Source organism: Thermobia domestica, chromosome 3 (genome assembly GCF_964235325.1).
Source record: "Thermobia domestica chromosome 3, izTheDome1.hap1.1, whole genome shotgun sequence".
Classification (NCBI taxonomy): Eukaryota; Metazoa; Arthropoda; class Insecta; order Zygentoma; family Lepismatidae; genus Thermobia; species Thermobia domestica.
In genome coordinates this window covers 23,670,113-23,694,461 of record NC_137456.1, presented here as the reverse complement: position 1 = coordinate 23,694,461, position 24,349 = coordinate 23,670,113, and the positions used below count along the sequence as shown (strand labels likewise).

Below are 24,349 nucleotides of genomic sequence, written 5' to 3'. Positions count from 1 at the left end.
ACTATTCGACACTAGAATTTCTTGATATTTCAATCACAGATGTGCATGAGACAATTCTTAGGAGGCCTCATCCCGGCGAAATTAAAATACCGCTAATTTTACAGTAATTATGTGATATCTTCAAATAGATAAAAGATAATTGAAATGCGGAACAAGAGCACCCTAGACAACAATATTTTGCGTGAGGTACCGTAATCACAAGTCACCTAGTGGCTTTCCGTTTCCAGCCATTCAGAAACACGAAAATAAGTGCCGATTTTCAAAATGGCCAGAAATCGAAAGCAGATAAGTGGGTCGTGATAACGATATCTCATGTAAAATTATATTGTCTAGGGTGCTCTTGTTCCACATTTCGATTTTATTTTATCTATTTGAAGATATCGCATAATTACTGTAAAATTAGCGGTGTTTTAATTTTTCCGGGATAAAGCTCCTTAAGGCTGGCTAGCCTCGAAGTTGTGTAATAATAGTGATGTCTCGCTTCGAAAAATTGTTTCTGTATGTGTGGACTAAAATAAAGAAATAAGACTAAGATTAAAGCATCCTTAACCATTCTTCTATAAAAATGCACTAAAAACAACAAAATACATTTTTAGTGGGCTAAAATAAATCAGTAAGACTAAGATTAGAGCATCCTTAACCATGTTTTTATAAAATGCACTAAAAACAACAAAATACATTTTTAGTGGGCTAAAATAAAGCATTAAGACCTTAAGATTAAAGCATGAGCGCTCTTCCTGAGGTTGAGGGGTAAGAAACGTGACTTAAACATTAACTTACACCAAATGGTTATAATCTTAATCTTATTACAACACAATGTGAAAATATTGTATTTGTGTCATAGGGTTTACGTATATGTACACAAATTCAGAGATCTAGTGTGAACATCTCTGAAATCACATCGAAGTGTGAAATATAAGTTATAAGATTTGACGCTACGAATAATAATAATTAAAAAAATCTATTAAAAGCATTGTAATAAAAGAAAATATTGGATTGTGGTTTCTTTCCCAGACAGGCACTTTTTAAAAGTAGTTATTTATTTTTGGCTTCTATTTTGTGTGTGTGAATTCGAACCCACAACCTTCGTATTCTCGTTAGGCTTAAAAGCTTGTGGTATTTTTAGGGTCCTCGTGCCTTGACTAAATATACACCGGCGAGCGACAACTTTTTTTCTCTCTCTTCGCTTGAAAGAGCATCTCTTCCTATACTTAACGATCTTCAATGGTTCAACACACTTCTCGTCTAGACCTGAGTCTTACTCAGCTCTAGTCCTACTCCTAGCTGGCTGGTATTCCATACCTTTGCCCTGAAAGCAACGATAAATTACTATTCTCGGTATATTTTTTAAAGGAAAATACCGTCCGTTAGAGTTTAACTGAAGGAATACTTGTCGCTTACTAAAAATAAATAAATAAATAAATTCAGTAAAATTACAACGAATGATTGGCGAAAAAATGGCAAGATATCTTAAATTATCTTGAAATCATTATTCGTATGGTTTCACAATGAATGAATGCATATTGTCTGGAATTTGTCGTAAATTTAATACAGATTTTGTTGAAATTCGTATCGCAATTTGTAAGTTTTGTATCGCACTCTAGGCAGCCAAGAAAACACTATTATCATTTCAGACAGTGAAACAGTAAACATTTTCTATGTTTCACAAACAAGTCGGATAATAAAAAGCGAAGTAAGGGAAAAGTAACAACAATTACATTTTTAAAAAGCTTTTAGCTTTAACATTCTAGATTCTACTAATTTTTTAAGCTGGTAGCTGTATTTGAATGTGTCCATATGAAGTTTTTTTTTTTTTTTTTAATTAAGTTTTGAATCCGTAATGACTGGAAAAAACGGGTATCCTAATTAAAATTACTCACGATGAAGTCAACTTTTTTATTTTACGACAAAACAAAATAACTTATTTCACACAAAGTCTAGTGTCTAATTGAAGTCAATTGCTATTCGGGTCCAATTCGTTTTCCATATTTTAAACCGGACATTATTTTTTTTTTTTCGTAACTTCAATGTAAAATAAGAAAGCTTAGCAAAACAGCTTTTTTATTTTTATTCCAATACTTTGAAACAAATATGAAAAGAATAGGAGGGCCGAAAAGAGTACTACTAAGGTCATATATTGTGGTTAGTAGGTTCGATCCCAGCTCACGCCGTGTGGACTTCGTGATAGACAAACACCGGGCTCGTGGGTTTTCTCGGGCTTCTTCCGTTTCCTCCCACTTTCTTTACTCCACCATTTCACTCATCTCTTATCATCACCGTCTCCTTTAGCCTAACCGGCATAACCGTGGGACATAAAACTTAAGGATTTCATTTCATTTCATTTTAGCTAGTAATCTATTTTTTTGTAAAGTAAGCTCGAGTCTTGGATTTGGAGAGTCGATTGAACCACTTTCTTTACAAGTAGCATAAAGTGTCGAGGAGGATATGGTCTGTGTCATCAGTTCTGCGGTCTGTTTCCAATAATTTGCTTTGTAGTCAGTAGTGGATTGTGTTCTTTAGAGCCAACAGACATCTAAAGGTAAACGTCGGGTGTCCAACAAGACTAATCACTGAGCTTTAACTGTATGTAAGATCGAAAGTGAACCATTTTGTTATAAAGGAAAGATAATGATAACACTATTTTCTGCTGCAAAAATAGCCCACTTCAGTAATTAATTATCATTATAGATACATCGCATTTTGCGATACAATTTTTCGTTTGCATCGCATTTCTAGAATTTTGTGTAGCAAACTATGATGTGATACCGCTTAAATAAAACGCTAATATATATATATATATATATATATATATATATATATATATATATATATATATATATATAACCTGTGATTCATCTATCTATATATCTATATCTATATCTATATATCTATATATCAGTGGCGTACAAATTTTAATTAGCAAGAGTTCAATCACTTATCAATCTTATATCATTTCAGAACACTTAATATAGTAAATGTTGTATTTTTTCATAATACTATACCTTGTTTCACTAAAACCCTGAAACCGCTTCTGGTTACGTCATAGCCTGCAGCTTAGGGTACGAGGATATTTTTGTCTACAAAATTTCAATTCAAAGTTCTGCTCCCAATATTAGGCAGCCTAAAACAGTATTGAGTGAGTCTTTTGCGCAGGAGACGATGTTCGTATCCCAAATTGCAGTTTTGTATGAGTGGTAGCGGGTCAAGCCGAACGTTATGTGAGAGCTGACCGTTGAAGCTAGAAAAAAAAAAAAAAAAACCGGTGAAATTGGAATAATCTGCCAACTGTTTGTTGATAGAGAGAGCAAAAGTGTAAATTTTGCTGGCGGTGACTATTTTGATTATTCAAATCTTGTAGTTTTAACTTTTGGGACCTTTGGAAGTGATGCACCTAAGGTGGACATTTCGTTCACACCTTTCTCCAGTTTTTAAAAATCTTTCAAAAAAAAAGTTTTATTTTTCTGTTTCATTGTTCATTGTTTCCGGAAATTGTATATCGGTATCCGCGACCTCTTTTAGGGACCTTCACTTCTGTGCACTGTCATCAACGTCATTATGATTTATTAAATAATGTCCATTAAATTATTTCACGGATTGTTTTCGTAATTTATACGGTTACAGTGGCGTATTTAGGGGGGGGGCTTCCGGGCTTAAGCCCCCCCGAAATCTTACTATAGCAAAGTATATGAAATATCTTGCAGAATTTTCAGGCAAAGCCCGCCCCCGAAAGTTAGCAAAGCCCCTCCCGAAACAAAATCGTAAATACGCCACTGTACGGTTAGATATATTATATATATCTGTGCAGTTTCTTTTTCTGGTACCAAACTACTACTACATCTTTTATTAATTTCACTTCAATAATCTATTTCAGAGCAGTGGTCTATGACTGTCACAAATCATGGCTGCAACAGATGTAGTAACAACGAATGAACTGAAAATGGTAAGTGTAAATTACTTTCTTATTTATGGCATCTGTGTACATATGCTTCGGAAACACTGTAAATTTTGAATTGTTATATGCACTGAGAAATAAAACATATGGGGCGTACGTAAACACGTAAATTACATGTGTATCCTGTAGTTTTTGGACTTAACGTATAGCAAACGTATTACTGAAGAAGGTATATTTTATACGTACTTCCCGTATAAGCGTTCCGAATAAACGTACTTTTTCCGTATAAGTGTTCCGAATAAACGTTCCCTCTGTATGAACGAAAGAACTGTATGTAGGCGGTCAGGATCTCACATACAGATGGACGTATGTAACATGTAGCTGACGTATGTAACATATGTATATGTATGTAATAAAAGGAAGACTGTTAGATGTCGCACAACCTGCAACCGCGGGAAAAGTATGTAGCATATGGATAACGTATGTTCCGTACTGATTTCCGTAGTATATATAAGGATTCCGTATATTTTGTACAATATGCCGCTGTCCGGATAACGTATTTTTCTCAGTGTGTACTATTTAATATTAAAAAAAAAACAAATGGTAAGGATACGTCTGTAATAATCGATAGCTACATATAAAAATGAAAGGTGAGGTCCGGGCCTGCGATGGCTTTCATCGTTTCACTTTGACGGTGGAATGTAGGGGAGGGAGGAGATATTTTAAAATGATCGAAAATGACTGATACTAGTTTCGAATCCATAGTTTGCGGGGTCGCTGAGATGAACAGTGACGCTTCCGATGCTGGTTAATTCCTAATTCAGCCCCAAAACGTGGAGAGGAAGAGGGGGAGATATATAAAAATGATCGATATTAGTGTCGAATCCCTAGTTTTGGGATCGCTGATACAAACAGTGACACTTCCGATGCAGTTTTAAATCCAAATTCAATCCTGTATGCCCAAAATGAAACGTATTCTCCCTGTGCGAAGAACAGATATTCTCCTAGTAGTGTATACATTTCAAGTAATACAGAGGAAGATAGAAACATATCCTTTAATGATCTTTAAATTCATTTTACATTCTCTTAATAACTAAAAACGCTGACAATCTCCCTCCGTGCTTTTTCACGGGTATCAAGATAGTGAAATCAATGCATAATATTAAAATGGCTATGCTTATTTTCTTATATGTTTAACCCCATCCGGTTTCGATATTGGGTCTTTATAGAATTGAAACCGTTATGCTTTCAGATATTGTTTAATCTTAAACCAAAAATGGGATTCCATCCCCACACTTCTCTCCATCTATTGAAGCAGAAGTACTATATTTAATAACTTGCTGTTTAAGTATTGGAACCCCAGAACAGCAGAAGCAGTACGAGATTGCGAGAAATGCGTTTTTGCTATGAATTCAACGTCCCAAGAATAGTTATTGACACTGAAAAAAAAAAAAAAAAAAAAAAAGCAGAGGTGGTATGTTTTATTACGATTTTGACTCGGCGTACCTGCTATCTAAATGTTGAAACACAGTGAGGGTGTGTAGTATAAAAGATTGCATTTCTGTTTATATAATGACTGAAAATCATGGAAGAGTCTCTGAAGTTACAGGGGGGGGGGGGCATAGAGAGACTGATTCCTCGCCAACAACTTTCTGGGGGGAAAATATCCGCTTATGTTGTATTAGAGAGAATTATGCACGAAAATGCTGAAAAATCGAGTCTTTATCTTAACAATTTCCTCCGGGAAAACTCCCGGATCCCGCACTCGATTGTAGGATATTCCAAATCCCCCGGAAGAAACGTCCTTCACAGCAGAAAATCCCTAATACCACCCATGATCAAAACACGACATTTATATGCATTAAGGCAAGAAGACACACACATACGTAAGAAAGAAACAATTCAATCGGGGACATCAAAATATAAACTAGATGAACTTCTTTGAAGACACCTTAATTTAAAAACATAAGGTAGGAGAAAGATAACAAAAATATCAGTGTTGTTAACTTAGAAACTATTTCTACACATGAAATAAATTCTTATTAAATTCTTTTTATGTGCAAAGCTATTCGTCAATTCCAATGTATAAAAATGAATTTATTAAAGGTACTTTTCAGTGACGGTATGTCGTGATCACTGAAGAACCAGATGTGGTATGTCTTCATCACTGAAAAAACAGAGGCGGTATGGCATATGGCCTCACTTCGACCACTGGTTATTGAGATAGCGAGGAAAGCGTTTTGCTGTGGGTTTAATGCCTCCAGAAAAGGTATGACATAACAAGAAATACTTTTTTACCATGAGTTCAACGTCCCAAGAACAGGTATGAGATAACGAGAAATGCTTTTTGTTATGGGTTCAACGTCCCAAGAGTAGGTATGCATTAGCGAGAAATGCTTTTTGTTATGGGTTTACCGTCCCAAAAATAGGTATGGGATAGCGAAAAATGTTTTTTGCTACGGGTTCAACGTCCCAAGAATAGGAATGAGATAGCGAGAAATGCTTTTTGCTGTGGGTTCAATGTCCCAAGAATAGGCATGCAATAACGAGAAGTGCCTTTTCTGTTTTCAATGTTGCAAGAATAGGTATGAAATATACCCCTAACTAGAAATGCGTTCTTCTGTGAGTTCAACGTCCCAAAAATAGGTATTACCTTCGCCCATATTTCTATATTGAAGCCGGAATTAGTGGAACTTATGACTTTAGGATTAGTTTCCCATGCGAGTTAGGAAGTCCATCATAGTTAAATAATGAAATACGGGAATCACTTTTTTCCAGGTATCGATCTTAATGTGTAAAGAACTGACTTGTTTCAGTTATCGCACTTACTGTGGAATGATACTGACCTATTGTAATATGGGTGATTATTTTGTCACATTTAATGTGAAACAAAACTCACTTGTTCTAGTTATCGCATTTATGAAACGAAACTAACTTGTTTCAGTTATCCCGTTTAATGTGAAACAAAACTCACTTCTCTTAGTTATCACATTCAATGTAAAACAAAACCCACTTGTTTCAGTTATCGCATTTAATGTGAAACGAAACTAACTTGTTTCAGTTATCGCGTTTAATGTGAAACGAAACTCACTTGTTTCAGTTATCGCATTTAATGTGAAACGAAACTAACTTGTTTCAGTTATCACATTTAATGTGAAACGAAACTCACTTCTCTTAGTTATCACATTCAATGTAAAACAAAACTCACTTGTTTCAGTTATCGCACTTAATGTGAAACGAAACTAACTTGTTTCAGTTATCGCATTTAATGTGAAACGAAACTAACTTGTTTCAGTTATCCCGTTTAATGTGAAACGAAACTAACTTGTTTCAGTTATCGCATTTAATGTGAAACGAAACTCACTTCTCTTAGTTATCACATTAAATGTAAAATAAAACTAACTTGTTTCAGTTATCCCATTTAATGTGAAACGAAACTCACTTGTCTTAGTTATCACATTCAATGTAAAACAAAATTGATTTGTTTTAGTTATCACATTTAATGTGAAACAAACTCAGGTGTTTCAGTTATCGCATTTGTTACGAAACGAAATTCAATTTTGTTTAGTTATCGCATTTAATGTGAAACTAAAGTCACTTGTTTCACTTTTTACATTATACATGGCAGAGTAATAAGTTAGTATTTTGATTCGTTTATCCCCATTTCTCGCATTGCGTTTGTGCATATACAGGGTTGTTAAGGAACTATACTGACAAACTGTAAGAAATGATTTCTTACTACAAAATAAGGAAAAAAAAGTTCTTGTGGATATATAGGGTAAAGTAAGTAATTTCAGAGCTAGGGCCGTCCAAAACCGTGAAAAAATTACGTTGCTCCAGGTGTTATTCCGAACACAAGGATCTGTGGAGCTGGCGTTCCGTAGTGTTCACTGTTTGTTGTCTTTTTTTTTTTTAATTTTACGACTTTGGATCTACCTCAGTCCGAGTAGCTAGCTATGTCCGGCATTTATTTATACCCTATGCGAAATCCTTTATACACTCATTGCACTTTGCTGAAATATGCATTTTTACGTGGCATGTGACTTTCTTTACGTTGATACGGACTGCCTCTCCACGGTTTCTCCTAGTAGCAGAGAGAACTTGCAAACCACTTGCTGTAAGCTTGCATTGGAAGTCGGCAAGCTTGCGTCCGGCTTGATAGGAGAGCGTGCAAGCATGCCACATGTTGGATGCCACTGACGAAATTACATAGGAGCAACTTTGCATTCAGTGTTCTATTCAAGCATGACACAAGCGTTTTACCTGTTGGCAAGTCAATGGCCAATGAACAGCCAGTGATGCTATGACACTCTGCCAAGGATCTAAATTATAGGTTGCAAGTACAAAAAATGCAAATTGTATGAAAGCACGTGTTGAAAGGGCAAGTGTAGAAAGCCAAAAGCCAAGCACGCGCCAATTGGCTGAAAGCTTTCTTGCTACTTGGATCGCGTTCGATGTTTCCGAACACCCTGTATTTATAAAATTTAATATTTTCTGGATTTCATACTATTTAATAATCTTAGAATTAAGTTATACCTTTTGTATTAATTATTGCTTTTTTAAAATTTAAAATACCACGTAACGTTAATTAAAATGTTCTGAAACAAAACTAATTAAATTACTTGTATGTTAAAAATGTATACAGAGTGCATCTAGATGGAAAGCGTATATCAGCTTGAGAAGCAGGATTAAAAGGATTTTTTTTACATATATACACACATACAAAATATATATGTTTATGTTCATTGCTATCTGGTTTTTCCATCTTAATAAAGCGCGTGCGCTCTTGTATTGTCGTCTGTTCGTTCTTTTGGCTTTTCTGTAAACACCTGCTCTTTATAACAGGTGGCTCCCTCTGTCTGTTACACAGCTGCGCACATTTGAAAGCAAAGGTGATATATATATATATATATATATATATATATATATATATATATATATATTAGAGAGAGAGAAAGAAGAAGTGCAGTAAGATACACAGCGCACCTGAAAACACTTTTTTCTTCAATTTTTTGTTCATTGTAGACCACATATTTCAGCGTTCGTAGCTTTTTTTAAAAGCATTTTGCTAGATCCCAGCAATTTTACTAAAAACTTTCATGGTAAAATGTTTTCTTCGTAAATTGCATGATATCTTGTGTCACTATAATGAATCAGAAACAATCAAGATAGACAACGAACGGTACTTGTAGATCTGGGTAGTGAGACACAGAATTGAAGTAGTTGATAGAATAATTGTACAGATGGCACTCATGTAGAACTAGAAAAGTCTACGCGCTAATCAGTGTTCGTAGCTTCAGGGAAATTTCTCTTAATTTAGAGAAATTTTGTAGGTAAATATAGCAAAAAAGGGATTTTTCGATAAAAGTGAAGGAAAAAGTAAAAAAGTAAAAAAAAGAAAAAAATACAAGCATGAATCAAATAAATGTGGTTATACTTCCTTTAATAAAGCTACTTTAATCTTATCACATAACGTCTGTCATAGGAATTGGACACTCAACAAACTAGGAAAAATTTGGTAAGAAAAGGGAAAATTTTGTCAGTCGAGGGAAATTTTCTTAAGGAAACCTTCGACCACTTGACAGTAATGAGTAATGACACGCAGAAAGGAATGCCTCGATTATTGCGATTGTGGTTATTGTTGCCGAAAAGAAAGTACTGCAATCAACTAGTTCTTGATAATCAAACTGGTGCATGTAATATGGCTGATTATTTTGTATATGAAGTAAATTAGCTGTGTCATGTGTACACCATGGCAAGTAGTTTGTTGTATATTTTTAAAAATAATATGGAAACCGGAAGTTGTAGAAGATTTATACCACTTCTAGTTTCAGTAGAGAGAATTTTGGGGGTCTAGCCGAGAAATTTCATAGCTTGGTACGAGAAATTTACTGTTTAAAAACTTGGCAACACTGACAGTGCATGAAAAATTTTGTTTGTCTTTGAACACCCCTCGTATATTTATTTATTCCTTGTGACTTGTACGGAAATACTCTTTTTAGTGCGTAAGTAATAGGCCTTCACCCCTGTATAATGGCAAAATTTATTTTTTCTTTAATAAAATGAGTTACAAGCAACATCTGCGTCACAGTTAGGAATATGTGTGTCATTGTTAAGAATGTGTGTGTCATTGTTACAAGAACAACAATAGATACTGAACACACAAGTAAATAAATAAATTATCTATTGTAGCAGAGTAGAAACCATCAAATACAGGATAAGATTTACAACGAACGACATGATTTTTAACGCCATAAAATTCTTTTTTCGAATACTGCTCATCAGAATTTATCCTCAAACATGTCATGTTCTTCAGCTCGATATTATTTATCGACTCATATGCCTTACCTTTCTATATTGTTATAGTTACACAAAAATTATAAAGTCTATTGTTAATTACAATTTTAAGCTATTACCTCATTAATCATACAATGTCGTCCTGCTACTCTTGTGATGTAAAGCATAATGAAAATCTTTAGGTTTAACGTCCCACGGTTATACCGGTTAGGCTAAAGGAGACGGTGATAATGAGAAATGAGTGAAATGAAAAAAGTGGGAGGAAACGGGAGAACCCCGAAAAAACCCATGAGCACAATGTTTGACCACCACAAAGTCCACACCGCGCGAGCTGGGATCGAACCAGGGATCCCAAGCACCTAAGGTGAACGCTCTACCACTGAGCCACCGTAGTTGCTGCGTCAAAACGCCGAAGGACGCAGTTGCTGCGTCAAAACTTTAAACCTTAATAGCTCAGTCCCTAATTAAAGTAGGAAAAGCAGTTTAACCTTTAAACGCCGAAGGACGCCCAGTCCCTAATTAAAGTAGAAAAATCAGTTTAACCTTTAAACACCGAAGGACGCTTAGTCCCTAATTAAAGTAGGGAAATCACTTTAACCTTTAAACGCCGAAGGACGCAATTGCTGCGTCAAAACTTTAAAGCTTAATAGCTCAGTCCCTAATTAAAGTAGGAAAATCGGTTTAACCTTTAAACGCCGAAGGACGCTCAGTCCCAGATTAAAGTAGGAAAACCAGTTTAACCTTTAAATGCCGAAGGACGCAATTGCTGCATCAAAACTTGAAACCTTAATAGTTCAGTCCCTAATTAAAGTAGGAAAATCAGTTTAACCTTTAAACGCCGAAGGACGCTCAGTCCCTAATTAAAGTAGGAAAATCAGTTTAACCTTTAAACGGCGAAGGACGCTCAGTCCCTAATTGAAGTAGGAAAATCAGTTTAACCTTTAAACACCGAAGGACGCTCAGTCCCTAATTAAAGTAGGAAAATCAGTTTAACCTTTAAACACCGAAGGACGCTCGGTCCCTTACTAAAGTAGGAAAATCAGTTTAACCTTTAAACGCCGAAGGACGCAATTGCTGCGTCAAAACTTGAAACCTTAATAGCTCAGTCCCTAATTAAAGTAGAAAAATCAGTTTAACCTTTAAACGCCGAAGGACGCTCAGTCCCTAATTAAAGTAGGAAAACCAGTTTAACCTTTAAACGCCAAAGGACGCAATTGCTGCGTCAAAACTTGAAACCTTAATAGCTCAGTCCCTAGTTAAAGTAGGAAAATTAGTTTAACCTTTAAACGCCGAAGGACGCTCAGTCCCTAATTAAAGTAGGAAAATCAGTTTAACCTTTAAACGCCGAAGGACGCTCAGTCCCTTTTAAAGTAGGAAAATCAGTTTAACCTTTAAACACCGAAGGACGCTCAGTCCCTAATTAAACTAGGAAAATCAGTTTAACCTTTAAACGCCGAAGGACGCTCAGTCCCTTTTAAAGTAGGAAAATCAGTTTAACCTTTAAACACCGAAGGACGCTCAGTCCCTAATTAAAGTAGGAAAATCAGTTTAACCTTTAAACGCCGAAGGACGCAATTGGTGCGTCAAAACTTTAAACCTTAATAACTCAGTCCCTAATTAAAGTAGGAAAACAATTTTATTATCAATGTTTTCCTGAAGGATGAAGCTTACTGTCGATATGCATTTTATGTATGTAGGGGTTCCACAGCGGAGAGGGGGAGGGTAAAGTTCGTGTTTTTGTGGTTGTTTTCATCAGGTTCTCTTTGGGAGACATTCCCTACATTGGGAGTACAATCATAAAAATTGATATGTGAAACAATGAAATAGTCCACTACACGCTAAGATCCTTCAAAAATATTTGTTGCCTATATCAGGGGAGTAAGGGAAGGGTAAACTTGGCCAATTTTTTCAGTCTCAATTTTTTGACGTAAATTGTATTCATTTTCTGGATGGTTCCGTATAACACAGATATCTTTTCACTGAATTGGTCTAGAAGCATAATTCTTGTTTCTGTATTTTCTACGAACAATAATGAGAAAAATAATGTGCATATAACGTGGTAATATAAGAGGGGGAGAAGAACAGCACTTTGAAAATGATATACAGGGCGTTTTTGTAGGAATTTTGTTCTGAATTATTATCTCGCTTTGTATTGCAGCAGTGGCTACCATGTTTTTAAATATTATTGTCACAAGTGTATTGCCTACACATTAGCTTCATTTTTGTCAGCATAGGATGTCTGTAAGGGTTGCCAGGGCCCCCAAATTCTATTTTCAAATTTTTTTAAAGTAATGTTTTGTTTCTTCTTATTTTTCAACGAATAGGGCGGGTATACCCCAAGTGTCACTTTGTTGGAATCAGTGTTCCATAAGCTTTCCAACGAGGTATCAATCATTACCATGTGATACTTAGTGGGGGGGAGGGTCACCATGGCTCCCAACGTGAGAGCTACGATTTCGTTCAAATCCCTGCCTGGTGTATGAAGGTAATCTTAATGGGTGGTGTGGTTGTCGTGTGGCGTTAGTTTTTAGGTTTACAGAAATTCTTAATTATCTCAGAAACTACGCATGACGGATTTGCTCTCAATTATTTTTGTTCAGCTCATATCGCGTCTTTGGACATTTTTCTTGTTTTCGTTAAACGTTGAATAATATAAAATTCCATTCAAATTGTAATACAAAGCTAATCCTGAGCTTCTTTTTGATAACATTCCAGTGTGAATGACGATAATACTAGTGGCGACGGCAGTTGACGAACTTCCTGTTGCTGTGTCTCTTGTCTCTATAACCATGAATGAAATTGAGATAAACCAACAATATCTTATCATTTTACACAATAATACGTCCTCTCAATCTCTTCTTGTGTGTGTCTCTGTGCTTTTTTTATCTTAAAGGAGAGAAGGTTGGAATTCATAACATGTAAAGAATTAATTTCTCTGAAGGACTTCAAACTTCAAAAAACGCCGATAAATATTTGTGTAGGTTGTGTTTGCAGACAGTGATAAAAAAGAGCTTTGGAAGAATGAGGTTGTCGTCGCGTCGCATTCGTGATAATCAGGGAAGTATGGTATGCATCAATTAAATAATAAGATTACCTGCATATTTAAAATAACAGCTTAAGTATGGAGTGATTAGTAAAAGAATGTATTTTTTTAAAACAATATATATTTATAAATGACGTTAAATCTATATAAATGACGTAAAGGAACACTTCGTGATTTATTGGTAGCGTTGCTCACAATACGAGAAATAAAAGATTTCTCGTCCCGATTCGAGAAGAATTCTATCTCGTTTCGATGCTCGAAAATTTTTTCTCGTGTTCTTTTCTAAATTTATGATTTTTTTTTTTTTTTTTTTGTTCTTAATTACATCTAGAAGCTGTCAGAATCCTTCTGCGTCACAAGTCTCTGAGAGGTGTGTTACAACAATATTTAAACCATTTGGCTCGTCTTTGGTGCGAGCGGTCCCGGGTTCGATTCCTGGTGGAGAACACTCGGTCTAAGATACACAGAAACCACGTCTAGATAAGTCACACTATTAAAAGAAAACGGAAGTCAAAGCTTCATTCAACTGCCAACAGATGACAGTGGAAATTATTCTGGTAAAGGAGTGAAGTGGGAATATTCAGCTCAGACCACCAAATAACTTAAATAGTCGAGTGGGAACATTGTGCCCAGAGCACTGAATAACTTAAATAGTGGAGTGAAACATTCTGCTCACATCACCAAATAATTTAAGTAGTCGAGAAAGCAACAATAAATAATATGACAAACTGCGCAGAAACCAAGGAGAAGTTATAGGAAAAGAAAACAAAAGTGAAAACACAGAAATATATAAGAATGTAAACATTCACCATTAGTGTTCAATAGGAGGGCGTGCAATAAGAACGTGAACATTCACCATTAGCGTTCAACAGATAAGGGTGGGACAGGGATAGGAAATTTCAATATGCGCGTTCAGTAGATGGGCGTGAAAGACAGATGTGAACTTCCATCACTAGTGTTCAATATCTTTTGGGAAGAAGCAATGAAAGAATTTTTCACCCATAATAGAAACGGGTGCACTTTCCGATAGATCAGATCACGATATAGGCTACTCGTATTTTTGAGGCAAAACAGCCTCAATTGTTGCCTTGTAGGCAACCCTAGTTAGAAGTGTGATCAATACATGGAGTCAAAATATTCAAAATTAACAGAAAATGTACGGTATGGAACTCATAAACACCATGTATTCTTAAAATAAACTAATACAGTAAAACCCCTGTATTCGCCACTTCTGTAACTTCATTACCTATTTGTTTCGACCCCATGTAATGTAGGTTTTCCTACGAGACATGAGTTGAGATTATCTCGTCTCGAAAATATATGAGAGTGATGTTTTGACTCAGAAACTGTATCTGCTTCTTCTGAAAGGATTTTCTCTCGAACTGTATCTCGTGATAAAAATTCTGCCTCGTAATCAAGCTTATGTGTTTTCATTACTGCAAATTGGACAAACTTCTGTCTCGCAATCAATCCTACGTGTTATCATAATTGCAAGTTCTGTCTCGTAATCAATCCTACGTATTATCATTACTTGAAATTGGACAAACTTCTGTCTCGCAATCAATCCTACGTGTTATCATAACTGCAAGTTCTGTCTCGTAATCAATCCTACGTATTATCATTACTTGAAATTGGACAAACTTCTGTCTCGCAATCAATCCTACGTGTTATCATAACTTCAAGTTCTGTCTCGTAATCAATCCTACGTATTATCATTACTTGAAATTGAACAAACTTCTGTCTCGCAATCAATCCTAGGTGTTATCATAACTGCAAGTTCTGTCTCGTAATTAATCCTATATGTTATCATTACTGCAAGTTCTGTCTCATAATCAATCCTACGTGTTATCGTTACTGCAGACTGGATAAAATTCTGTCTCGTAATCAATCCCACGTGTTATCATTACTGCAAATTGGACAACTTAACCGAAATTCCATAGTATTTTATACGACGACTAATACTAAAAGTGTTGATGTAACCACTAGGTGCGTGCGTTTGTGACTTGGTTGTATTCATTTCCCTTGGTAACAGCTAATTTCAAGGTGCATGCAGTGAATGCACTTGATGCGTGGGTGTGTAGACACTGCTGCAGGAAGGAAGGAGTAGTGCGGGGAGGGGCCGTGTCCCTGAGACATGCCGGCGGAACACCAAATGAAGTCTCCATTCAAGAGCAACAGCCAATGAATGATTTGTGTACAGGTTGCCCTTATGCAACAGGTTGCTTTAACAGAATAACTAATAAAAAAAATGAATTTTTCATTATTGTGCTGTATAACAGCTTTCGTGAATAGATCTTTTTAAGGAGCTGCAATTTAATTCTCTCTCTCTTTCTCTATTTCTTTTAAAAAGATGTTGAATGACGGACGCATTGATGTCAATTTGCGTGGACCTGCTTACTGATACCGAAACAATGCAGCAGAAGACAATGGCGTAGCGAAAGGGGGATTTGTTATCTGACCTATATTTTCAAAAATGATTTTTTTTTAAATAAAATGTACATGAAGATGAAATTTTAAATGTTCATTTTTTATAATTTAAAAGTTGAAAGGTACAGGAACACTTCCTCCCATCCGCCATTTAGGATAGGTCGATGGAGCAACACTTGAACAGTGTGGAGTCAACACTTCTCAAATTCGGCACGAGTAATGAGGTGATGTGGTTACCACAACGTTCTGTGTGCTTTGCCCATATTTCTTCATGTACTCGTTTTATAGAATCTGACTGGATTAATGATTCCCATTGGAACAAGGGTACTACGGTGAAAATGAAACGAAATGAAATCTTTAAATTTTACGTCGCACGATTATGTCGGCTAGGCTAAAGGAGACGATGACCATGAGAGATGAATGAAATAGTGGAATGAAGAAAGTGGAAAGAAACGGGAGGACCCCGAGGAAATCCATGCATACAGTTTTTGTCCACCACAAAGCTCACTTGGCGCGAGCTGGGATCGAACCAAGGGCTTCATGCACCAGAAGTGAACGCTCTACCATTGAGCCATCGCGCAAGGGTACAACGGGAGATATGCCTGTTTCCCAACCGAGGATCAAACCGGAGACATACATTATACCCTATTCCACCGCAGCTTTATTTTATAGTTACTTCTGTCAGCTTTTCTTCTTCTTCTTCTTCTTCTTCTTTTTTTTTTTTAAATCATTCAGTAGGGTAAAAGCTTATGGCTAAGTAGACGCAAGTGGATCTTTTTGTTCGTGCATAAATTGACATAAATGTACACAAAAAGGTGGCAACACTTCAGCCCTCTCATTTGCTGACAGCGTTTAAAGGGAACTTAAAGCGCGGACTTTAAACATCAGAAGTGATGTCTCTTAGCATAACTGACATGTGTAAGTGAATATTTCATGTTTATGTTTAGCCATTTTTATTTCCGGGTGTTATGTACGCGGCATCCCCAATCCCAATTTTCTACTTTTTAATCACAAGGAAACGGTCTGGTCATCTTGCTCCTGCTCTACTGGCTAAGTGACCCCAATCCACACTGTGTTGTAAGTCTTCGTGGAGGCTGGAACTACCCACGAGACGAGACGAAATGAGATAGAACTTTCGTAACAAGATACGAAACAAGACATCACTTTCACGACTTCTTTTTCGAGACGAGACAGACTCGACTCTTTTCTCCTATGAATCACTAAGGAGAATATTCAGACAAGTGGAATATAACCTCTTAATTTTAGTTTCATCCATATTCGAAACTATTTGTCATTGGGCGTTGCGGGTTTAACCTTTCACATAAGTGCCCCTTCGTGACGAAATAGCTAACGCTTGAGCTTTCCTTTGCACTGGACCCGACTTCAATTCCCAGTACTTGCCAACACCAATATTATTTTGATATTTTTTTTTAATTTTAAACAATTGACCCAGCCTCATATAGCCTTGGTGCTGGAAATCAGTCCAATTCTTCACATATCACCTCACCGTATTCGAAAATTACATATTAATAGGAATGAGGGTGAGCACCCTTGTGGCTATGTGGATACCGTACACGTCTTTGGCGTGGGACACCTGAGTTCGATTTCCGGCATTACATTTATTTTCAATTTAAATTACAGCGAACATCTCATACCACTTTATAAAGAACTCTCATGCCTGATTCTAGTAGAAAGAAGATTTTCACAATAGTAGCACTAGATCACAAGATAATTTCTTGCTTTCCATATCCAGTTATGATTCAGGTTCATACTCCAAATCCTTCTCAGTAAGTACTAAATGCTTTTTGGAACAGTTTTCCTTAATTAACACACAATGTTTCAACAGTTGCCAAATTTAAAAAATAAAATGTAAATTCCCTTTTCTTAAGCAAGTTTTATTAGTGGCCCATGAGGTATGTTCATCTTACCAGATTATTTGCGTATGAATTAACACACACCTAGTTAGGAACCCTTATTAAATTCTACAGCAACCGCTGTATACAATATTTATTTAATGTTTCTGTAGGGCAGGGTTTCTCTACCTGGGGTCGCGACCCCCTTAGGGTGGTCGCGAAAGTGTTTCGTTGGGGTCACGAAGATAAGCGGAAGATATAAATATAATTAGAATCTAATACCGGAAAATATTTGTAAATATTACTTTGAATTTTCTTCTGATAGGCATATTTTTATTTTTATACATACTTATTAAGAACAACAAAGAATAGGTCTATTAAACATTTTCAACAGGTATAGAGTTGTTTAAAAGTTGCATATTAAAACACCAGAAAAACACAAATGCAACAAAACCTGCATATTGAAACACAATTAAAATTGAAAGCTAATGAGATACCTGAGCATGATACCGGCCTCTATTTTGAAACAGTATGACGGATCGGATTCGATATTTGTAATATGAATGCACTGACGAAATTTGGTTTTAATCCATTCACTTTTAGGGAAGTTAGTGTATCCACTATATACGAGAAATGGATTCTACTATTATAGAAATAGATGGATACCGTGAAATCTTCGCAATGGATATATTAAAAATCCCATACAAGTTTATTACAAACCATAAATTATAAGGGGGGTCGCTGGCAGGAGGATGAGATAAAATGGGGGTCGTGATAGGAATTAAGTTGAGAACCTCTGCTGTAGGTTATTTTTAAGGATTTGCTATAGGTTTTTTCTTTATGGATTATATTCTTCCTACATAGACGTCTTTTTGTTTTGTTTTTGTTCCTTCTCTTGTATTTTATTTCATTTTATGTTTGGTAGTTTTAACTGTTTTCTTTACTTAAGTATGATATTCATTTTTATGTGGTTAAAATCCTTTCCTTCTGTAATTATTTATGTTTTTTGTGTATTAATGTTTTGTTAAAACCATGTATGTACGTGGTTAAATGCTTGGAGGCTTCAGAACCTTAACTTTGCCACGCAAAAGAAGTCATAAATAAATAAATATTTCGATATCACTTCCATCTCAGTATATTACAGCGGCGCTTTTTTTTTTTTTTTTTTTTGTTAAGTGAATGCTCAAAATAATTGTAAAATTGAAAAACAATCCTGTGGAGGATCAGGGAGCAGAGTTGTCTTCAACATTGGAAGACGGCCAGATTTGAGGCTTCTTCTGAGGGGACATCAATTTCATCTCACTTTTCTTTGTGACAATCGGACACAAATCATCACATTTTTCCTAAAAAAACACATTTCAAATCGGATTATTGGTGGGGACAGTCCCCTCCAGTTCCAAGATTGGAGGGGATATGTCCCCCTCATCCCGCGGGATTTGCGCCCGTGGTATACTACATCGTTATTGTACAGCATTTTAATTTTTTTAGTTTTATACCAAATTTCCGATTTTTTAGAAAAATAATTTTATTAGGATTTATACTGACCTATATGATTTTCTGCAGGTTAGTAACATCTGTCGATTGATATGTTTCTCTATTGACTATGCGCTGAAGTGACGATATTTATACAGAGTTAATTCATATCATTCCGTCAATTTCCCGTAACAAAATCAATGAAATTTACTTCGAGATTTATACTGTATAAAGAATTATGACTATACGTAATATATGTGAGGAAAAGAAAAGAAGTTTTGATCTTCAGGAACTTTATTTTGTAAGGATTTACTCTTAAACGTACATATTCTTGAAGTACAATTTATATACAGGGTTCCAACTCATCAACGGAAAAATTGTGCAAGTCAGAGAAGCTCAGCGAAAAAGACTGGAAATCACGGAAAGTCAGGGAAATTTTGTAAAATATATTTTTTCTAACATTAATTGTATACCAATTTCATCATAGTGATCATAGTATGGGAAGTTGCTCAGATTTTTATGGGAGGTAATACAATGTACGTATGAGCAATTGATTACTATTTGTGTCTATAGAATAAATGTTCTCATATATAAATATTCACCGTTATTTATTCCTTATTTATGTGTCAACGCCATCCGACATCTGTCATGAAAGTCAGGGAATTTCCTGCAAAAGGTCAGGGAAAAGTCAGGGAAATAGTTTTCTTCAAATCAGTAATAATCATGATACATCACAAGTATTCTGAGGGTTTGTAAACTGCTACTGGAATTTACTGTGTGTCTACTTAGAATTCTTTTTTATAATATAGGAATTGATATAGCCAGTCCATTTTAAACCTTCGACTACCAACGGGATGCATGCGTCTTATGAGGACAATTCAAACATCGTTTGGATTTTTTGTAATTATTATTTTTTTTTTTAAATACATGTCCTCCCACCGGTTCAGATAGTGACCAGGAGATTGTGTTTAGTTTCCGAAACTGTGTACAGATGTCAGGAATTTCTCACATAAAGAAGTCATACATATATATATATATGTAAAAGAATCCTCACATTAAAGACAAAAAAAAAAAAAAAAAAAAATGTAGTCAAAGGGTTTTGAGACTCGACCATTCTCAACTTAAATCCATTTTTCTCTTTCTTGTTTTTGTATTATTTTCGTTTAAGGAATGCTTGCACGTCGCTTGACGAATATTGTTTAAAATAGCAGGAGGTTTTTATAAAAGGCTTTTTGGTAAAAGAAACCAAGGAAAAAAAACGATAGTAATTTTTATGAAGGAGGCAACAGTGATTTGCAGAATGTCTGCAGGTCATTTCTTGGCGTGAATCTTCGGTTGACTTCGGCAAGTTTCGCATTGTTCTTGATGACGTAAAGGTTTGATGAAGGAAAAGACTAGTGATTTGGCACGCAGACAAGGGAGGGGGAAAAGAGGGGAAGGCATTTAACGGTTGGTGGAATGGTAAGTGATGTTTAAAAAGAATGGCAAATGCTTTTAAGATGTCTCTAGGGTAGAGGATCTTCACTTTGCTGGTAGAGGTGATGGGTGCCGGGTTTGATATAGAACTCTTAATACTTTTTTAAACGACAGACGGACGGAAGGACAGTTATTACAATAGTTTTTGTGTGAATATTTTTTGTGTGTGTTAATGTGTGTGAAATGTGAATTTTTTATGTATAAAAAAAGACAGTGTGGAGGGATTTTTTTAAAAAAAAAGACAGGAAAGGAATGTTAAGGAAGATGTGTAAAAGGAAGTATTTCAGAATATCATGAAATTGGTGAGTGAATGTGTTTGTCTTTAATATCTTAATAACGCTATAAGCTACAAGTACTATTTTCGATTTGTAGTTTTTTTTTTGTTTTTTTTTTGTGGTTTTTGTACGTCAATGCACTCTTGAGCCACGAAGTGAAACAGAAAGAAAAAATACTTTTTTTTTTTTTTTAAATATTTTTTTATATATAAATCCGCAAGTGGGAGTCAAACGGAAGCACCGTGGAATCAGTTTCCGTGAGAACCATAAACGTTCCCTACCATTGATGTTCATCTCACATCATTGAGGGAAGATTGGATCGTGCGGGAACAGTTCAGTTATTCTAGCGAGAGCTGGTTAATACATCACGCAATAACAAAATATATGTAATGTACTTAAGAAAGAACCCTTAAAAATGAAGAATTTCGTTGCATCATATCTAAGAACATACGAACTTTGAAAAAAAAAAAAAAATGAACGTTTGGAAATAGCTGGTCTTATTCAGTGGAGTAAAACAGTTCAGTTATCCAATGAATATTTCTCCTAGTTCATGATTTGTTAATTGAATTCGAGGCAAATCGTGAAGGCTCATGCAATAATATTTGTGCTCGGTTCAATTGTTTAAAATTTAATATGTATCGTGTAGGGATCATAATGTAACCCGAAGTACTAAGAATAATACGTACCGGTCGACGTCCGTTGTGCGACTGACTACGCCTAGCATCCGGGCTGGTATGGTCGAACCGTCTACGGTGCGATAGGCTGGCGGCACCGAAAATGGTGCCTGTCGCGGGTTCAAATCCGGTCCAGTGCTTCGGTGTTGTGTATTATCTGTTGACCATTCATTACATCATCATCATTGATTCATTTCTAATGATATAGCTAACAGGTAGAATCGTAAATTGAAGAAAGTATAATATAATTCGTGTCGTAATATGAGACAAACGTTTTTTTAAGAAATATTCCTTTGCAATAAAGTTGTCAGTATATGAAACTGAATATCTTGAGTGTGATTTCATTGCATTTGCAGGTTTATTTATTGAACAAAATTATTCCTGAGCCTAAAATTTGAAAGGAAGCGTTATCATGGAACACTGTATACGAGAGCTCCTTCGTGGCTAAGTGATTAGCGTACGCGCCTTTGGCGTGGGAGACCCGGGTTCGATTCCCGGCTGGAGCTCATATGGTTCGGATTCCACGTTGATCAGTAGGTCCCGTCTCATATAGCCTCGCCGCTGAAAAATACTTTAAACTCAAAATCAACTCAACTCAACTTTGTATACGGTTGCAACATGCAAACAAATACGAATGCAGGACCCTCATGTTTTGTGTATATCGAGCTATCTGCGTACACCGGGATAATATTTTCTATAATAAATAATAAATTCAAGATTATGTATGTCTCCACTAAAATTCAAATAAAGTATGGGACAGTTCACATGAAGTCAAGTGCCGAGCCGCGGTGACTCAGTGGTAGAGCGTTCACCTCTGGCGTATGAGGTCCTTGGTTCGATCCCAGATGTGGTGGACAAACACTATGTCCGTCGGTTTTCTCGGGTTCTCCTGTTTCCTCCCACTTTCTTCATTCTACCATTTCATTCATTTCTCATCAACACTGTCTCCTTTAGCCTAGTCGGCATTATCGTGGGACGTCAAACTTAATATTTCATTTCATGAAAAGCAAGTGGGTGGGGCGAACCATTTCGCTATTCGGATTGAAATGTGATTCAACAGGGAAAAATTCTTGTAAATTTTGTTTTTAAAAAACGTGCTTTTGGGAATATTTTTAAGAGAAAGAGATTCTGACGAAAATTAAGTATTCTTCTAGGAGCATGGAGAGAAAATGCAATTTGAAATGTGTTAAATTGTTGGGATATATATTTACTTACTATTCGACGTTTTATAAAACACTGTCCCGTAAAGTGAATGATAATATATAAACTGTAGAAGTTATGATTCTTTTTGTGAATACGGAAGATTTTACGTTATTTCTAAAAATCCATTCAACTGATATACTGTACATCAGTAAAATCACAGACTTTCTACGATGTCTTAAGTTTCAATTCGCTTTAGAACGTAAGAAAAGGTCGTAGTAGATGACAAAAACAACACAATAGAATGAATATCTGTTAATATTATTTAACTTAATATGGCATTTTCTCCTTCATATATAAATATTATGTATCATGTGATGAGTGCGTGCGGTATGCCTTTATAGTGATAAGATAGATGTATGTATGTGTGTGTGTTTCCCGTTTTTTTTTTTTTCTTCCTTCGTCTTCCTCGTCCCATTCCTTCCTCATATGGTATAGCACAGTACTAACACATAACAGCTCATTCATATTTCGAGAACTTGGTGCGTTGATTGCGCTGGCGATGAATGAAATTAGGGTCGCCGACGAGGTGGGGCAAAGAGGGGAAGATACCCTGCACACACACACACACACACACACACACACATTAGGATATGTGTGTTTTTCATGGGGAGAATTTTTTTTGGGGGGGGGGAGGGAAAGCAGGATAAAGGGTCGACGACCACGCAGCACTCTTCCCTCCCTCTCATGTTGTTTAACTCTCACACGCTGAATGAAGTTCTCCCTGATGTGTTCACGTGACCGGAAATGTCTGTGTGTTTGCGTGAGTCCAGAAAGTACCTCTCTCTCTCTCTCTCTCTCTCTCTCTCTCTCTCTCTCTCTCTCTCTCTCTCTGTCTGTCTGTCTGTCTGTCTCTCTCTCTCTCTTATTCAGTAGTATATGTCTGAATGTATGTGTCTTTCTTAAAAAAGAAAGAGAGACTGAGTCAAATGTTTGTGGTATTAAAAAATATTAAGTCTGTTGTGTGGATACGGAAAGAGTTGATTGGCCGACATTTTGCCCCCCTACCTCCTCCTCCTAGTGATAGTAAGTATATTTTGTTATTTAGGCATTTTTTAAAAATATAATATTATTAATTTTTCTTACTATTTGATAACTCTTATGAATGAACACCATTGTAACATTAAAAAAAAAAAAAAAAAAGAAGTATAGTGTTAGTTGGGGTAAGGGGAGATAGAACTAATGATCACAGCCTGTTTCTATACTATGATCGTAGCGTAGACATAATTACGTATATTCGTAAAATTTACAGAAGATTGAAAATTTGGAAATAAGAATAATGGAGTGAAACGGAAACAAATTTCGCCGTAACTGATTATATGTCATTGAGGACAAGTTTTCATTTAATAAGGCTATATGCGTGATATAAATTAGTTGTTCTCAACCTTTTCGAGTCTAGCGCTCCCTTGGATGACTTGTGATTGTTCTGAGCGTGTCCACACACCCCGTTTCAATTAATCCACCCATGCATAACCCTGGACGTAAGACTTGAACGAAGAAATCGTAAAAACACACACAAAAAAAAGGGCTTCAGTCCGTAAAATCAGCCTTGAAGTACGGTACGCAGTACATAAAATAGAAGAAAACTTTCTGTAATTTGTTTTACATTATCCATCTTTTACCTTACACCGTGTGGGTGGATTTTCCCGCGGTTCTCCCGTTTCCTTCTACTTTCTTCATTCCACTTTTCATTCATTTCTCATCATCACCGCCTCCTTTAGCCTAGCTGGCATTTGGAT

At 35.9% G+C, this 24,349-nt stretch overlaps 1 long non-coding RNA gene across 3 annotated transcripts in view; it reads left to right on the top strand.

Moving 5' to 3' along the window:
- LOC145681397 (uncharacterized) overlaps positions 1-24,349 on the top strand; it is a 368,906-nt gene that overhangs the window by 160,017 nt on the left and 184,540 nt on the right. For 2 of the 3 annotated variants that reach the window (XR_014130769.1, XR_014130770.1), the window contains exon 3: positions 3,872-3,940. This is a non-coding gene — a long non-coding RNA (uncharacterized LOC145681397). Of the gene's footprint in view, positions 1-3,871; positions 3,941-20,455; positions 20,764-24,349 lie in introns of those variants that run through there. The other variant, XR_014130771.1, reaches the window with a different exon arrangement.